The sequence below is a fragment of the Leucopleurus acutus genome (assembly GCF_964270905.1).
Source record: "Leucopleurus acutus genome assembly, chromosome: 7".
NCBI lineage: Eukaryota > Metazoa > Chordata > Mammalia > Artiodactyla > Delphinidae > Leucopleurus > Leucopleurus acutus.
The window spans coordinates 74730726-74746764 of NC_139150.1; positions in this window are offsets into that span (position 1 = coordinate 74730726).

A 16039-nucleotide genomic window follows, 5' to 3' on the forward strand; every position below is an offset into this window, starting at 1 on the left:
TGGGACTATTCAATCCTAGAGACAATTGTCCATGTAGAGTAAGAAGACTATAAGGTGAAAAAAAAAATAGCTTCCACTCATGAATCTCCTTTTCCTAATACCTAGGACCCACTGAATCTTCTGGATGAATATGTGCCATTTTATTTCAACTCAGCCAACCTACAATGGTCCTGAGCAGAACCCATAAATCCATCTATAATTTATTAAAGACTTTCATGGCACTCTGTTCAACCAGTTCACACAGGATGCTCTGTTAAAAAATGCTTCCGTCACTGGAAAAGAGAAAATACAAGTCTTTGCCCCAAAACGTTTAGAGTGACTGCATGTAAATGTTTATAGACTGCAATTCCAAGAACGTCTTGTCGTGATGCTGACAGGGCAAATAGCTCTGCATTTAGCCACAGCTAATAGAATATGTGTCCATGGACATTTCCCTAAGTATGTCTGAACATCACTTCATCCACAACTTTCCCTGAATTCAAGGAGTCCACAACTTCTAGGGTAAAATTGAAAACAATAAACACTCAGGTTTTTGGTGTAATTGCAATCTTTTGTTAGCATATTCTTTTTGCATTTTGAGTTGCATTAGAAAGAAATGCTTCATGAGCACACCATGTGTGAACAACCCTACTGCTAATGTGTTATTTCTATTCTGGGTGTAATATATTTTTACCCAGGGCCAGCAGAAGAAGAGAAATGATGCATAGATTTCTCTAAGAGGAGCAGGAAGGGGGAAAATACTGAGAACACACAACTATACTACCAGAAAGGTCAGCCAGGGATCTGTATAAGTCGGAAGAGCTGATAAACAAGACAAGGAAAAATATGAGCCTTCACTGAACTGAACTTGGTGTCTTCCAGCCTTCTCAGGGCTGCCAGTGACAGAACTAGAGGGACCTCTCAGATTCACAGTCAATGCAGGACATACTTGCTAGGCACTGTGCTAGATGATATCATCTCCATCATGGGTCACATGCAAAGGGCTCAGGCCTTTGCAGGAAGACTTGGCTCCCCTTTGCTGGCCAGAGAATACAATAGCACCTAAGTAGGAGGCTTCCAGGATTGTGAGGCCAAGTGTCAGAGACCAAGTGGCCAATGGTGGGACGAGCACTGCTACTTTTAGAGCATTCACTGATGTCCAAAAGAATTTCCAGTGGCTACAGAAATTTAAAGGGATGAAACAGAAGCTCAAGGTCAAGGAGTGCCTTCAAGGCAGACTGTGCATGGTCGCTAAGGTCTTTTCCCAAGATGCCTCCACAGAATGATATTCACTATCTTGAAAGTAGACCGTGGTTCCCAGTAGGACAAAGTCAAAAACTAAATTTTTTCAGGATCCTGAGAATGAACCCACATCTCATATTAAACAAGCAAAAGAAACTAATGTGTAAAACCAGAAGACCAATGTATTTTTTCACAAAGAGAAATTAGTATCAAAGGGAATACATGGATTCCATTTAACCATTGTTTTCCAGTTCTGTTCACAGATCTCTATGGAAAGCCATTAGAATGTACTTAAAAACAAGTCATAGAAAATCCAGCTCAAATTGGGTTAAACAATAATTTATTGATTGATTTATATAACCCAAAAGGTCTGTGCTAGGAAGTACTCCAGGCAAGGCTTGATCCAGCAGCTTAAGGCTCTCACCAAGAATTAAATTTCTTTTGATATATTGGCTCTATTTTCCATCATATTGGCACCCTTTCCACGGTGGCAAAATGGTTGTCAGCAGCAATAAGATGATATGCATTTTTCTATTCAACTTTAGTAAAAGAATGATGGCTTCTTTCTGTCCAACCATCAAATAAAGGTCCTAAACTTTACTTTGACTGGAATAAATGAGATAAGTACCTATCCATGAACTAATCACTATAGCCAGAGGATTAGTTTAGGTCTAGGTCAGTTTTTATCCCTGAATCAATCACTGTGACAAAGAGTATGGGTTTGTGAAAATTGGTTTACAGCCAATCTCTGGAGCTAAGGGATGGCCAAACTACAATACAATCTATACAGTGTAAATAGGCTGGGATAGATGCTTGGGAGGCAGCTACACGATTCTACTGTACAAAGATATACTGTAAAGAGGGTTGCTTTATAAACCTGGGATCAGAAGACATCCAGAAATATACATTTTAATGGCATTAAGATAAACAGCAGGATTCCCCCAACTCCATAGGAATTCCATTGCCAAAGTTTCTAGAAAGTAACTGGCTAACTTCTATCAATATATCTTAAGAATGAAAGGGGGAGAAAAGGCCAATACTGTGTGATTCCACTTACATGAGGTACCTAGAGTTAATCAAATACATAGAGACCAAAAGTAGAATGGTGGTTGCCAGAGGCTGCAAGTGGGGTGGTGGAGGCATGATGTGGAGTTATTGTTTAATGGGTACAGAGATTCAGTTTTGCAAGACGAAAAGAATTCTGGAGATAGGTGATGGTGATGGTTGCACAATATGAATGTACTCAATACCCCGGAACTGCACTCTCAAAAATAGTAAAGATGATACCTTTTATGTTTTGTGTATTTTACCATAATTTTTTAAAAAGGAATAAATGGATTACTTGGATGAGTTATAGGCATATCTTATAGGCCTTGGAGTTGAATTTCAGTATCTCCACTCTAAAGTGTTATGTGCTTTTTTTAAAGTCAAGTTACGAAAGAAAAAAAGCATTATTTTTCTGTTGCAAGAGATCTAGGGTCAAACACCACAATGACACACTAAGAAGAAATTGTCTTAGGTGCCTTTGGGCTCAAGGAACAGAATGTAGGCAGTTACCTAGTCTCCCACCATCATATGGCTTAAGTTGAGTCCGTCTTGCTTAAGTGGGCATAGCTGGAGACAATTTAAATTGTGCTCCAGGAGAGAGATCTTCTGGTACCCACCACCTCACATATTTATAGCTGGGAGGTGACAGAGATCACCTAACCCTGTTGCTCTGAAAACGAGGCACAACCTTGCCAGTGTGAAAAAACATTCTCTTCTCAATGCCCATCTTCTGGGAAGTTTGTGTATCAGAATTGGTGCCAACCAGTATAACTTCTGGCTCTCTCTGCCGGGCCAGCTCATTACCGGACGACCTGAGAGAAAGTTGCTGGAGGCATCCAGAGAGAAAATGGCTCGTTTTTCCTCATCATCTGACATCCAAGTGCTTGGAGGAAGCTTCACTGTGGTCCCTAAGTACTGACTGAAAACATCAATTGTATTTCAAAAAAAAGTCAGTAGGACAGAGGAAAACACTTCATTGGTAGTTAAAGTAGCATGTCCAGGGGCTGGGAAAAGAGCTGGTGGAGTCAGAACCAGTAAAGGATGAAGGAAGGATGCCGAGTGTGCACACCTGATAAGGTTCATAAGCCACGGAACCGCAGCCAGGCTTTGGTTATCTTAGCATAAGTAACAGGGCTGCGTAGAGCTCTTTCATTACATTGACTTTGATTTCTTTACTCCGTGGGATCCCTGCATATCTGATAATTGAACTGTAAAAACACCGCACAGACACTGAGCTGATGTGGCCCAAGAGCAGCCAGAGATACGCCCTCCAAAGACTATGTCTAACGTTGACAACTAAAGGATAAATATCTCACTGACTTCTTAATAATCCTTATAGAATTAATGCCATCATCTGGTGGTGGATTAGCATCTCCTAAATAAAGGAGCAAGTCCCTGGAGGGATGTAAGATGTTAGGTAATGATGAGTTAGTGTTTCATTTAGGCTTTGTAGTGAGTGAGACGATTGATATACCTACTCTTAGTGTGGTTGCACATTATTATTTGTGACATGGTAACAGTGTTTTGAGAATTTATTAACTGTAGGACATTGTGGTAACCTATATATTATACATCAGCTCCTCTAACCCTTAAAACACTGTAATGTCAGTATCATTCCAAGTTCACAAATGAAGAAATCAAAGCTCAAAGCGTTTGGTAATTTGTCCTGGATCACGTAATCAAGAAATAGCAGGGCTTCCCTGGTGGCGCAGTGGTTGAGAATCTGCCTGCCAATGCAGGGGACACGGGTTCGAGCCCTGGTCTGGGAAGATCCCACATGCCGCGGAGCTACTAGGCCCGTGAGCCACAACTACTGAGCCTGTGCGTCTGGAGCCTGTGCTCCGCAACAAGAGAGGCCAAGACAGTGAGAGGCCCACGCACTGCGATGAAGAGTGGCCCCCGCTTGCCACAACTAGAGAAAGCCCTCGCACAGAAATGAAGACCCAACACAGCCAAAAATAAATAAATTAAAAAAAAAATAGCAGATCTGTGATTCAAACTCATATCTCTCTGAGCCAAAAAACTCACACTTTTTTTTTTTTTTTTTAAAGAAAAACACATTCTTCATCATCATGGTTCAACAGGCCTATATCTCTGTTGGACTGATGAAGTTTTGGTGGGCATTCTACACTTTGAATTCTTCTCTAAAAAGGCATCTAGACAACGCTGGATGTTGGGAAAACATAAATTTTATCCTTTAGGCAAAAGAGATATCCAGACTTGAAGTTCTATGATATCCACTGTGACTGGCGATAGGCTGCCCCATCAGGAGAGGAAATGGAAACTGTATTCCTTAGTAAGAAGTGAGGTCCCCCGTTTCCGACCTTGGTTTTTTTTAAAGAAAAATCACTTTTTATTTCTTTAATGTTGTATCTATTTTATTTATTTATTTTTGGGTCTTCGTTGCTGCACGCAGGCTTTCTCTAGTTGCGGTGAGTGGGGGCCACTCTTCGTTACAGTGTGTGGGCTTCTCATTGTGGTGGCTTCTCTTGGCATGGGCACTAGGTGCGCGGGCTTCAGTAGTTGTGGCACGCAGGCTCAGTAGTTGTGGAGCACGGGCTAGTTGCTCCGCGGCATGTGGGATCTTCCCGGACCAGGGCTCGAACCCGTGTCCCCTGCATTGGCAGGCGGATTCTTAACCACTGCGCTACCAGGGAAGCCCCCAACCTTGGCTTTTGAAGCCTCCTTCAAAGGACTACTGCTTGAATAGCATCGGGTTTAAGCAGGGGTTAGCAGACCTGGGTTCAAATTCAAATTCTACCACTTAATAGCTGGTCAACCTCAGTCAAGTTATGTAATTCCCAGAACATCACTTTTCTCATCCATAAAATGGATATCATACTAATGTAAAATTTTTGCTCCCTTTTAACCTTTGCCATTTAAATAAGCATGTCAGTTGTGGTTTTAGTTTTCATTTCCCTAATGACTAATTTCTCTAAGGACTACATCTTCTTTGCCAAATTCTCTGTCGAAATCTTTTATACAGTTTTAAAAAATTGGGTTGTTGGTCTTCTTAGTATTAAGTTTTGAGAGGTTTTTTAAAAAATAAATTCTGGATACGTACCAAGTGTAGGTGAGAATATGGAGCATTTGGAAGTCTCATGCATTGCTGGTGAGAATGTAAAATGGTAGAACCACTTTAGAAAACCGGTGGCAGTTTCTGAAAAAGTTAAATATATACCTACAATATGACCCAGCCTTTCTATACCTAGGTTTTCACCCAAGAGAAATGAAAACACGTGTGCATGTTCAGTTAGTTTCCAATATGCCCCTTGTCCTGGGGATTGCCCCTTTTACAAAGGAGGAACCCCCCCGCAGTCATGCCTGGACCACGTGACCCTGCCTTCCTGGCCAGAGTCGGTCCATCTGACAGCAGGTCACTAAAGCTGAGAATTATAGATGTCAGTATCCTAGAGAAAAGGTCCATAATTTCCTGCTTCTGAGGTCCCTGACATTGCCTGGCTCCAACCCAACCAAAGACTGGCTGCTTTAACTCTTAGATTTCAGAACCTGAGTGTCCTGTCAATAAATTCCTTCTATGTTAGCTAGCTGGAGGTGGTGTATGTTGTCTGCCACCCAGGGGAAGAAATGAAATTGACATTTAACTCATTGCATTGATATTTCTTATGCTTTCAATCACAAGTGGGCACACCTCTATTTTTTTTAAAAGGGGTGTTCAGTTGGCTCTGCGAGTCCTTCATCCATCCCTTCATTTAACAAACTTTGATCCGATGACACACTCTATGCCAAGCACTGTACCAAACATTTTCAAATCTTGTTCAAATTATACAACTGCCTGTGTAACAATCGCATGCTCAGAGCTGAGAAAGCTCAGGTTAGAGGGGTTCAGTTACTTGCTTAAACTTGGAGTCCCTGATAGGTACTGGATCCTGCCTGCTAGGATTTGAGCCCAGGCCTGACTAGCTTCAGAGCCACACTTTTTTTTTTTTCGGTACACGGGCCTCTCACTGCCGTGGCCTCTCCCGTCGCGGAGCACAGGCTCCAGACACACAGCCTCAGCGGCCATCGCTCACGGGCCCAGCCGCTCCGCGGCATGTGGGATCTTCCCGGACCGGGGCACGAACCCGTGTCCCCTGCATCGGCAGGCGGACTCTCAACCACTGCGCCACCAGGGAAGCCCAGAGCCACACTTTTTCCATTACCCGTGCTCTGTCCGCTGGTAGTGGTAAGCCCCAACATGAGCAGTGAGCTCTCCGTGACCAGTCAAGCCACTGTGGCTGGCGGCTTTGGCAGTTAAGGGGTCCCAAGATGCTTCCTGGATGCTCTCATGACCAACGGGAGTTAGGTCAGGAGTTTGCCCCTAAAAGACTTAGTGTCCTGGGAACGGATGAATTATCTATTCTTGAAGGCAGGGACAATCAGAGGACCTTCTTCCCTGATGTTGATGTCTACCTGGTAATGAAACTGACTCCTCGGTGACAAATGAGCAGCAAAATCCTAAAAAAAAGCCAGCCAACCACAAGCACAGGAAATGCTCAACCAGTGCCACCCTTGGTCACAAATCAAAAGATCATAGGGCTGAAACAGTCTTCCTGTGAACTCACTGGAACTTTGACCACTTATGAAAGGCTGAGGATTAAAGCTACATTTTTACACAGTTGCTGGAAACACCCCTAATAATTTCAGTTGCACGGGTTCAGGCTAAAGCCAGAGACCTCGTGATACGTTCTTTTCCTCAGGGAAGTAAGTCTACCAGAGCAGGGGGAGATTTTCATTTTCAATGTAGAGATTTCAGTGGAGTTTAAACGTGCTACTGTTGAATTTTAAAATATAATAAAAGGGGAAATTCCACAGACCTTCACTTTATATATTTTTCCTTATGATCAGCCTGCAGAAATACGAAAACTGCCCAGAGCTCACGTGCACCGAAAATCATCACAGTGTCATTTGTAGGAGTAAAAATGGAAACAAGCATTCAATAATCTGGTAATGATACGTACAATGTTACAAATTGATTTTATTCAATTTTTTAAAGTTTTTAAATAATCTGGTAATCCATGTGATAAAAACTATGTATACATCAAACATATTTCAAATACTAATTTAATAATATAGGGTAATATTTATGATTTGTTACATGATAAAAAATAGGGTACAGAAATAGATATTCAGTCTGATCCTGAAATGTGTGTGGTATGTGTTTACGTGTGTGTGTTAGGAAGAGAATATACCAACAGCAGTGATATCTGAATATGTATAAAATGCTTTCCTCCTTACTTTTATATCTTATCCATTATTAAAATACATATATGCTAAATGTAATGTGGTACCTCAGCAGATTGGATCCTGGAACAGAAAAGGAATATTAATGGAAAAACATGGAATCTGAATAAAGTCTGTTGCTTAGTTAATAGTAAGGTAGCAATGGTAGTACTTTAGTTTGATAACTGTACCATGGTTATGTAAGATGTTAACACTTGGGGAAGCCGAGGATAAGGCTATACGGAAACTCTCTGTACTATCACCGCAACTCATTTATAAATATAAAATTATTTTTCAAAATAAAAAAAAAATTTAAATACATGTATGGCAAGCCACAGTGGAACCATAGTGGCAGAAAAGCCGTTCTTTATTTGTAAGGGCTGCATAATTTAGCATGTATAAACTGTCTCATTTTCTAGATGTATCTTGTTCTTCCACTTAGACTATAACTTCTTATGGGTCAGAGCTATCCTGGGCTTCTCTGGTGTTCGCCAGGGAGCACGTAGACCAGTGCTGGGCTAAGGATGTGCGACCAAGACCAACAGCTTCATTGGTTGGTTGACTTGTCCTGAGAAAGAAGACACCAAAAGGGACACCAAAAAATCCACTGTTGTGCCACTTTTCTTTCAAGCACTTATGGCTCATTTCCAAGTGTATTTTAGATGAATGATAGAAAATATTACCAAATTAATTAGTCTGAGCCATATGAAATTGCATTTTTAGGCCAAAGATGTCTAATATTTACACCTATATGGTGCAACTTAAATAACAAGTATTTTGTGTTAATCATTGAGGGAGGCCTTCAGAGGCAATACCTTATAAGCAACAGTATACACTTTACGGCAATTATTATTTCCATGAGTTCCTCTTCTACAGGGTTTGCTATTTTTCACTCTCAACTCATGCATTTTCTTCTTCTCCAAAAGTTATGTGAGCAGTAAAAATCTCCCCAGTGGTTTGGAACTAATTTCTGAAACACCACTTCAAAAGATCCCATGTCATGATGCACTGATATGTCTTGATTAATTGTGAGGTGTGTAGCAAACCATTCATTATTATTATTTTTTAATCCAAAATTTATAATGGGTTTGTCTTGTACTTTTCATATAAATGAGAACAAATTCAAGGTAATCCTTCTAATAGCCTTATACTCACTCAGTCACTCTCAATATGGTTTCTCGAGCAGGGAAGAAAGAGGTGCAAAAACAGCCAGGGCTCTGGGAACCATATACAACTGGGTGTGTCCACGTGGCATGTGTCAACAGAGCATCATCAGTCTGTGCACATCTGCAAACAGAGGGAGGGTGAAAACCACTGTTGTAAAGACTTAGCAACTGCTACATGTTCCGAATTCACAATACAAGAGTCTGTTTAACTATTTAACCACACATGAGAAGTTGATTTGAAAGGTATATGCAACCTGACATCTATAAGAATATCTCTTGGGCTTATGGTAACAATCATTTAAAGGAGTGCTTTTTAAACTTTTTTAAAATTAGGGATGACTTTTCTTTAAAGAAAAGAAAAAGCAATCTTACAACTTACTTATTTGTACAAAAATTCTTCCTGAGTGCCTACTACATGCTAGGAAGTGCTGTACCACAGTAATTAATAAAATAGATGCTGTCCCTCTGCACAAGAAATTAGCTGTAGAGACAAACAAAAAGTCAGGCAAACACTAAATAAAGAATTATAAGGAGTCAAAGTGTCATGAAATAAATGAACAGGCCCCAGGTGAGGGGGGGACCCAGTTAGGCAGAGAGATCGGGGAAGGATTATTTGACGCAGTTACGTTGAAGGTGAGACCTTAAGAATCGGAAGAGGACAGCCATACAAAAAACAGGGAGATGGTGCAGGAGAAAAACACAAGTCCCTGAGGTTGGAAAATAAAGATGTGTACTGGTGCCAGTTTGCAGAACCATGTGATTTCCCCCTACTGATGCTCGCTTAGCAGCCCAGGTAAAGGACACAGAAGACATATTTTGAATTGACACAGAATTGGGAATTGGCAGTGAGCATCGTTAAAGGTCTAAGATGTGATAGAAATGAAGGTGCTTTGAGAAATATGCAAACGTTAACATTCGGTAAGAGACCAGAGAGATCCAATAATTACCTATGCAGAACCTTTTTTAAATACTCCTCTGCCATCCTTTCCAGGGGTCTGAGTGTTTCTTATCCATCACAGAGACACGGAGACACTCAGAATTGTCGAGCAGATTTCACTTAACCTGGAGGTGTCTGGAATAAAAGTGAAGTTCACATCATCAGGATTATACCATTTCTTAGAAGACAGCTGTCATCTATATATCAACAAATGGAGCCTAAGGCAGCACTTTCTTCAGTACTTTTCTGTGATTCCATCCCCCGCCTAAAGGAATATTGCCAAGTCCGTGATAACTTGCCATGTCTCGCATATTATCCACCATTAACATAAATCAAGTTTTCGTGTTTGTAATTTATGTTTCAGCACTTAGGGAATACCTTGCTGGTTATTTTAGATAGATAAATCAAATCAAAATTTTGTTAATAAAGTATTAGAAATGTCATAAGACCTCTGATTTATTTAAAGATGTCTAACATTCTTGATCTCCATTTATTTCAAGTTTTAGGAAGAAAAATGGTTAGCTGGATCATCCTGCTCTTATTTTTATTCCTTCATTTAGGAGATTACATCTCAGCTCCAAAACCATTTTTAATAATAAGATATGCAATTTTTAACTGTTGATATTTTTTAAAGAATAAACACGATTAAGATTAATTCATGCCATCCCAGATATACTCAAATAATGGATTAGTCTGTATAGCACATTGGATTCACGTCTGATAGCCAAGCTGTTTTTCATTTTAGCTTCATCCATATACTGTATATAGAAATGTACTCCTTTGTTTGCATAAAAGCCAGAACTACTTATGCAATAGAAGGAAATGAATGTAGACTGAACACTGCTAGGTAGCATATACCAATTACCCAGTTTACAACTTGTATACATTTACAGGGAATGCCTAGGATACAGCAAATTAACACTATAAAACAAAAAGCAAATGGTGTCCATGGATTACAGAGAGGTCTTTTTCAAATGTAGAGTGTCAGGAGATAAGACTTAAATATATGGGAAAAAAAAAGTAAAAAGAGCAGCAGAAAACTTTTGGAGGTGATGGGAAGGTGCAAAGCACAGATTGTAGTGATGGTTTCACAAGTGTATACTTATTTCCAAACTCATCAAGTTGTACACATTAAATATGCACAGCTTTTTGTATGTCAATACCTCAATAAAGTGGTTTAAAAAACAATCAAAAGAATTAAACAAATGGAAGACACTGAAAGAAAAAGACAAAATCCGGATAAGCACCCAGAGGAGGAATGGAATGGAAACTTTCCTTTTCTAGCAAAGAGTTAGATCCATGCCAGGTATCAAGTCAGAAGCTGATTCTCCATTTTAGGGGCTGCCTTATTTACATTTTCCCTCTGGGAGTCTGAGGGACAAAAGGTTTGTCATTGACCTTGGAAATAATTAGCAACATTCTTCATCTACTATTTGACTCATTTTTGGCCTCCCTGCACTGGTGAACATGTATATTTTAGATGCTGATGAACATTCAGACAAAACATCATGATGGAGTTAGTCACTGCTTTTACAGTTTCAGAGTGGACAGCTAAAGGATTCATAGTCTGGGATCATATTGGAGGAACTTAACATTGATTTATCTAGTATTTGCCAAATAATAATAAGCAACAATATTGAACATCCAAGTAACATTTAGTGTAAAAGTAATAAATAATTCATGACATAAAGGTTAAAAATGCAAAAAGCAGCTTGCAGTTCTTAAGGTCATTCCTACTTGGTGCTGACTAAACAAAGCATAGTGAGTGGAGGGGGCGGGGACTTAACTAGGCTCAGCAACTAAGTAGCCAGGGGACCTAGAAAAACCCAGGAGCTTCAGTTTCACTGTGGACAAGGGAAGAGTATGAAACAGTATGACTTCTTAGTACCTCTTTTAGCTATAAAGTTCTATGATCTAAGAGCCATGATACAGTTGCCTTCCATTTAGTATAGAATCTTATACATTAGCTTCTGTCTTCTAAGTATGCTTAACTAATTACTGGATAGTCTAATAAAGTACTACACTTTTTAGCTTAGGTCTTGCTACGTCTGAGAAATACTGGACCATAATATTGAAAGAGGTCTTTAAAATTAGTTAGCTGTATAAACTACAGCCTGAAGTAACATCCTCCTTTCAATTTCATTTCTCTTCCTTACATGACTTGTTCAAAACCAAAAGAAGTCAGACACTGTTCTCTCCTCTCATTTAGAGGAATTCAATACTCTATTGCACACACATTATTCATTGTATTCACACTACACCCTGCACACATATTATAGAATTATCAAAAGAGTAAAAAGAATCGTATGGTCAAAGAACAAATGGTACAAATAGTGCAGTTTGCCACAGTGGCAATTTAAAAACCTCTAAATATTGTAAAGGTTAAATAAGGAAGAGAAAGAATTGCTTGCTATGCCCAAAGAGGCATACCTGGGTACAATTAGGAAAAAACAAAAGAGTAACAAGGATTCAAAGTAATACCTGATACACACCAAAGCCATTTCTTAAGAAAAATAAAGAGGAAAAATGGTTAGCACTAAGCTTAAACTGGGAAAAGATCAACTTGCAGAATATAATTTTAAACAGAGTTTTATAGCATGAGACAACCTAATGGTGAGTCTTTTTTTTTTCTTCCATTTTCAAATTCACAATTTCTGTGACTCCTTCCAGTGAGGTTGCCAATACCATACAATGGTAATGAAAAAAACAAATGAACAACGAGCAGCTAAAAGAATGAAGAAAGTCTCTGTATTCCTACGCCCTCAAAGTTAAAATCCAGAGTCACCATTCCAGAGCCTGTCCAATAAGATAAAAGAGAAAAATTCAGATACTTGAATTTAGTTCCCCCAAATCGCCCTGTTATATAAAGGGCTTCGCAGTCCTTCTCTCTCTGAAGCTATTGTCATGAGCCCTTTCCATCCTTGTTCCCATTAACACAATAGCATAACTGCCTCTGGCACATATGGGAAAAATGTAATAGCGCCTTGATCTAGCCTTTCCAGTTGCAGGGAATCCAGAGAAGGCTGCAGTGGGAACATATGTCTACTTGCCCAGTAATGCTAGGTTTTACCTGTAGAGTATGAGTGTGTAGAGTATGAAGATGTAGTGGGTTGGAAAAGTCAAGCAAACCAGGACATGGAAGATCTGACTTTGCCTAATGACCTAAAAAGAAAGCCACATACACCCTCCAATTTCCTGGGCGCAGAGAGAAAGGAGACTTGGTCTGCCTCTCCCAATTCCTGGATATCCCTTTGCTCTGTTTGGTGGAAACATTAGGTGTCATGTGGCCCCGAAGAGAGGCCTCAAATCCCACATCTAAACTATAAGGAGAGGGACTTCCCTGGTTGCACAGTGGTTAAGAATCCGCCTGCCAATGCAGGGGACACAGGTTCAACCCCTGGTCCGTGAAGATCCCATATGCCGTGGAGCAACTAAGCCCGTGCACCACAACTACTGAGCATGCGCTCTAGAGCCCGTGAGCCACAGCTACTGAGCCTACATGCTGCAACTTCTGAAGCCCGCGAGCCCCAGAGCCCATGCTCCGCAACAAGAGAAGCCACCGCAATGAGAAACCCATGCACCGCAACAAAGAGTAGCCCCCGCTCACTGCAACTAGAGAAAGCCAGTGCACAGCAACAAAGACCCAGTGTAGCCAAAAAAATAAATAAATAAAATAAACTATAAGGAGGAATGTGTTATCGCGAGATAGGGAAGTGCCCCACTCCCCTGCTCTGGCCATGGCTTCCTCATTGCACCCAGGGATTCAGGATGATGGAACCAGACTCATGAGAACTTACTGCTTTATGATGACCTTCAACATTAACACTCTAAAAAAAAGAAAACTTATTTATATCCTAAGCTCAGAGTATAGAAGCAGGAACAGTTGTGTATCTCAACCCTTGCCTAACCTGCAAAGGCATCATTGTGATGGTCCTGCCCAATCTCCTTGAATTTAACCTGTGAACAGAACATTCAATGTCTAAGGTTGAGGCATCCTTCTTCATTTCTCAATTATTCCTCTTTCAAATCCAGGTTTTTCTTGGGTCTCTAACAGCTTTCAAAAGTATTTCAGGCAATTCCTAGTTTTCTACCAAGGCTGAAGGGGCTAGAATGAAATTGGTTAATGTTAACACTAGATCCAGTACCCAGCGCAGAAGAGGCTGGGATTAACGGGGATCCAGTTACGTGCATCTGACACAAGTGGCCTTTTATTTTAATAAACCGCCTGTACAAGAGGCTTTCTAACAGAGCAAGAAAGAAAAGAAGCTTATGATCCGGCGAAATGTTCTGAGAGGTGTGCTAAGTTTGAACTCAAATTGAAAAGGACCTTATTAACAAAGTAGTCTTTCTTCAAAATTGAGCCACAATCTTATTAGGCTCTCAACATCTAAATGCCAGTTAAAAACAATATACAGTCGGCGCTCCACATCTGCAGGTCCCCCATCTGTGGATTCTAGCAACCGCTGATGGAAAATATTTGAACAAACATTTTTTCACAAAGTTCCAAAGAACAAGACTTGAATTTGCCATGGCTAGCAACTATCTGTGTAACATTTACATTGTATTAGGTAGTACAAGTAATCTAGAGATGATTTAAAGTATACAGGAGGGGCTTCCCTGGTGGCACAGTGGTTGAGGGTCCGCCTGCCGATGTGGGGGACACGGGTTCGTGCCCCGGTCTGGGAAGATCCCACATGCCGCGGAGCGGCTGGGCCCGTGAGCCATGGCCGCTGAGCTTGCGCGTCCGGAGCCTGTGGTCCGCAACGGGAGAGGCCACAACAGTGAGAGGCCCGCGTACCGCAAAAAAAATAAAAATAAAAATAAAGTATACAGGAGGATGTGCATAGGTTATATGCAAATACTATGCCTTTTGATATAAAGGACTAGAGCATCCATGCATTTTGGTGTCTGGGGGGAGGGCTGGAACCAATACCTTACAGATATCAAGAGACTTCTGTAGTAGAGAAACAAGTTAAATGAAGCTTAAGGACACTTCAACCTCAGAATGTAGGACACTCTACAGGACTTCTGACATGGTTTCTCCAATAAACTGATGCCATTAAAAAAAAATTGTGTCTGTGTGTACTGTTTAGAATGAATAAAATTTTAATGATGTAACAACCAATTGCAACTTGTAGACCATAATTGGATCCTAATTTGAACAAACCAAATATTAAAAGTCACTCGTGATAATCAGGGCAATTTAAACCAGACTGAGTATTAGATGATATTAGGGAAAAGCCTTTATCGGTTATAAGTCTATCCTGAAGTATTTACACATGAAATGACAAGCTACTTGAAATTTTCTTTAATGTCCTCAAGAAAAAGGTGGGGAAATAGATTAAACAAGATGGGCAAAAGGTTGATTAGTGTTGAAGCCTAGTGATAGGTAGATGCAGGTCCCTTCTAGACTCTCATGAATATTTCACAATTTTCATGATAAAAAAGGTTTTAAAAGCCAATGCATTACCATTAATCTAAAAAACTACATAAGCATCATTATTATAACAATTTATTGCAGCACAAAATGGAAATAATCTAAATGTTCTACAGGAGAAAAAAAATTTTTAATCTCTGATAAACCAATCTGATGAAAACTAGGCAGCCATTAAAATGACAATACAGAAGAGAGCAACAAAGAAAATGGTTATGGAATTCTTCTTTTTAGAATACGGCCTACATTCACATTACAATCATAACTCTTTAAAATATGTGTGAATATAAACAAAGAATAGACTAGTGTATAAGAAATATAAAATAGCAAGTTGATGTGTCATAAAGTGGTGAAATGTTTTTCTTTTTGGTGATATAATACTGTTACTGAAACAAATAAAAAACTGATATGAACAAAACAACAAAAATTGATATGGACCTACATATGCTGAAATGTAGCCTAATGCAATGGAAACAGCACTGGCTTTGGAGTTAGACAATCTGGGCGATTTCTTTAAACAATCTGAGAATCAATTTCCTCACCTCTAAAATTAATGTAAAATATCAGCCCTTTAGGGATGCTACAAGGATTAGAGATGTAAGTAAATAGCTACCACAAAACCTGGCATGTATATAGTAACCATTCTGTAAACAGTATTTACTACTTGATTCATATTAAAAATGGGAGAGTTCTGAAAAAAAAAAAAAAAAACAGATAAAAGGTAGGCGAGAGGGCTTCCCTGGTGGCGCAGTGGTTGAGAATCTGTCTGCTAATGCAGGGGACATGGGTTCGAGCCCCGGTCTGGGAGGATCCCACATGCCGCGGAGCAACTAGGCCCGTGAGCCACAATTACTGAGCCTGCGCGTCTGAAGCCTGTGCTCCACAACAAGAGAGGCTGCGACAGTGAGAGGCCCGTACACTGAGATGAAGAGTGGCCCCTGCTTGCCAAAACTAGAGAAAGCCCTCGCACAGAAACAAAGACCCAACACAGCCAAAAATAAATAAATAAAT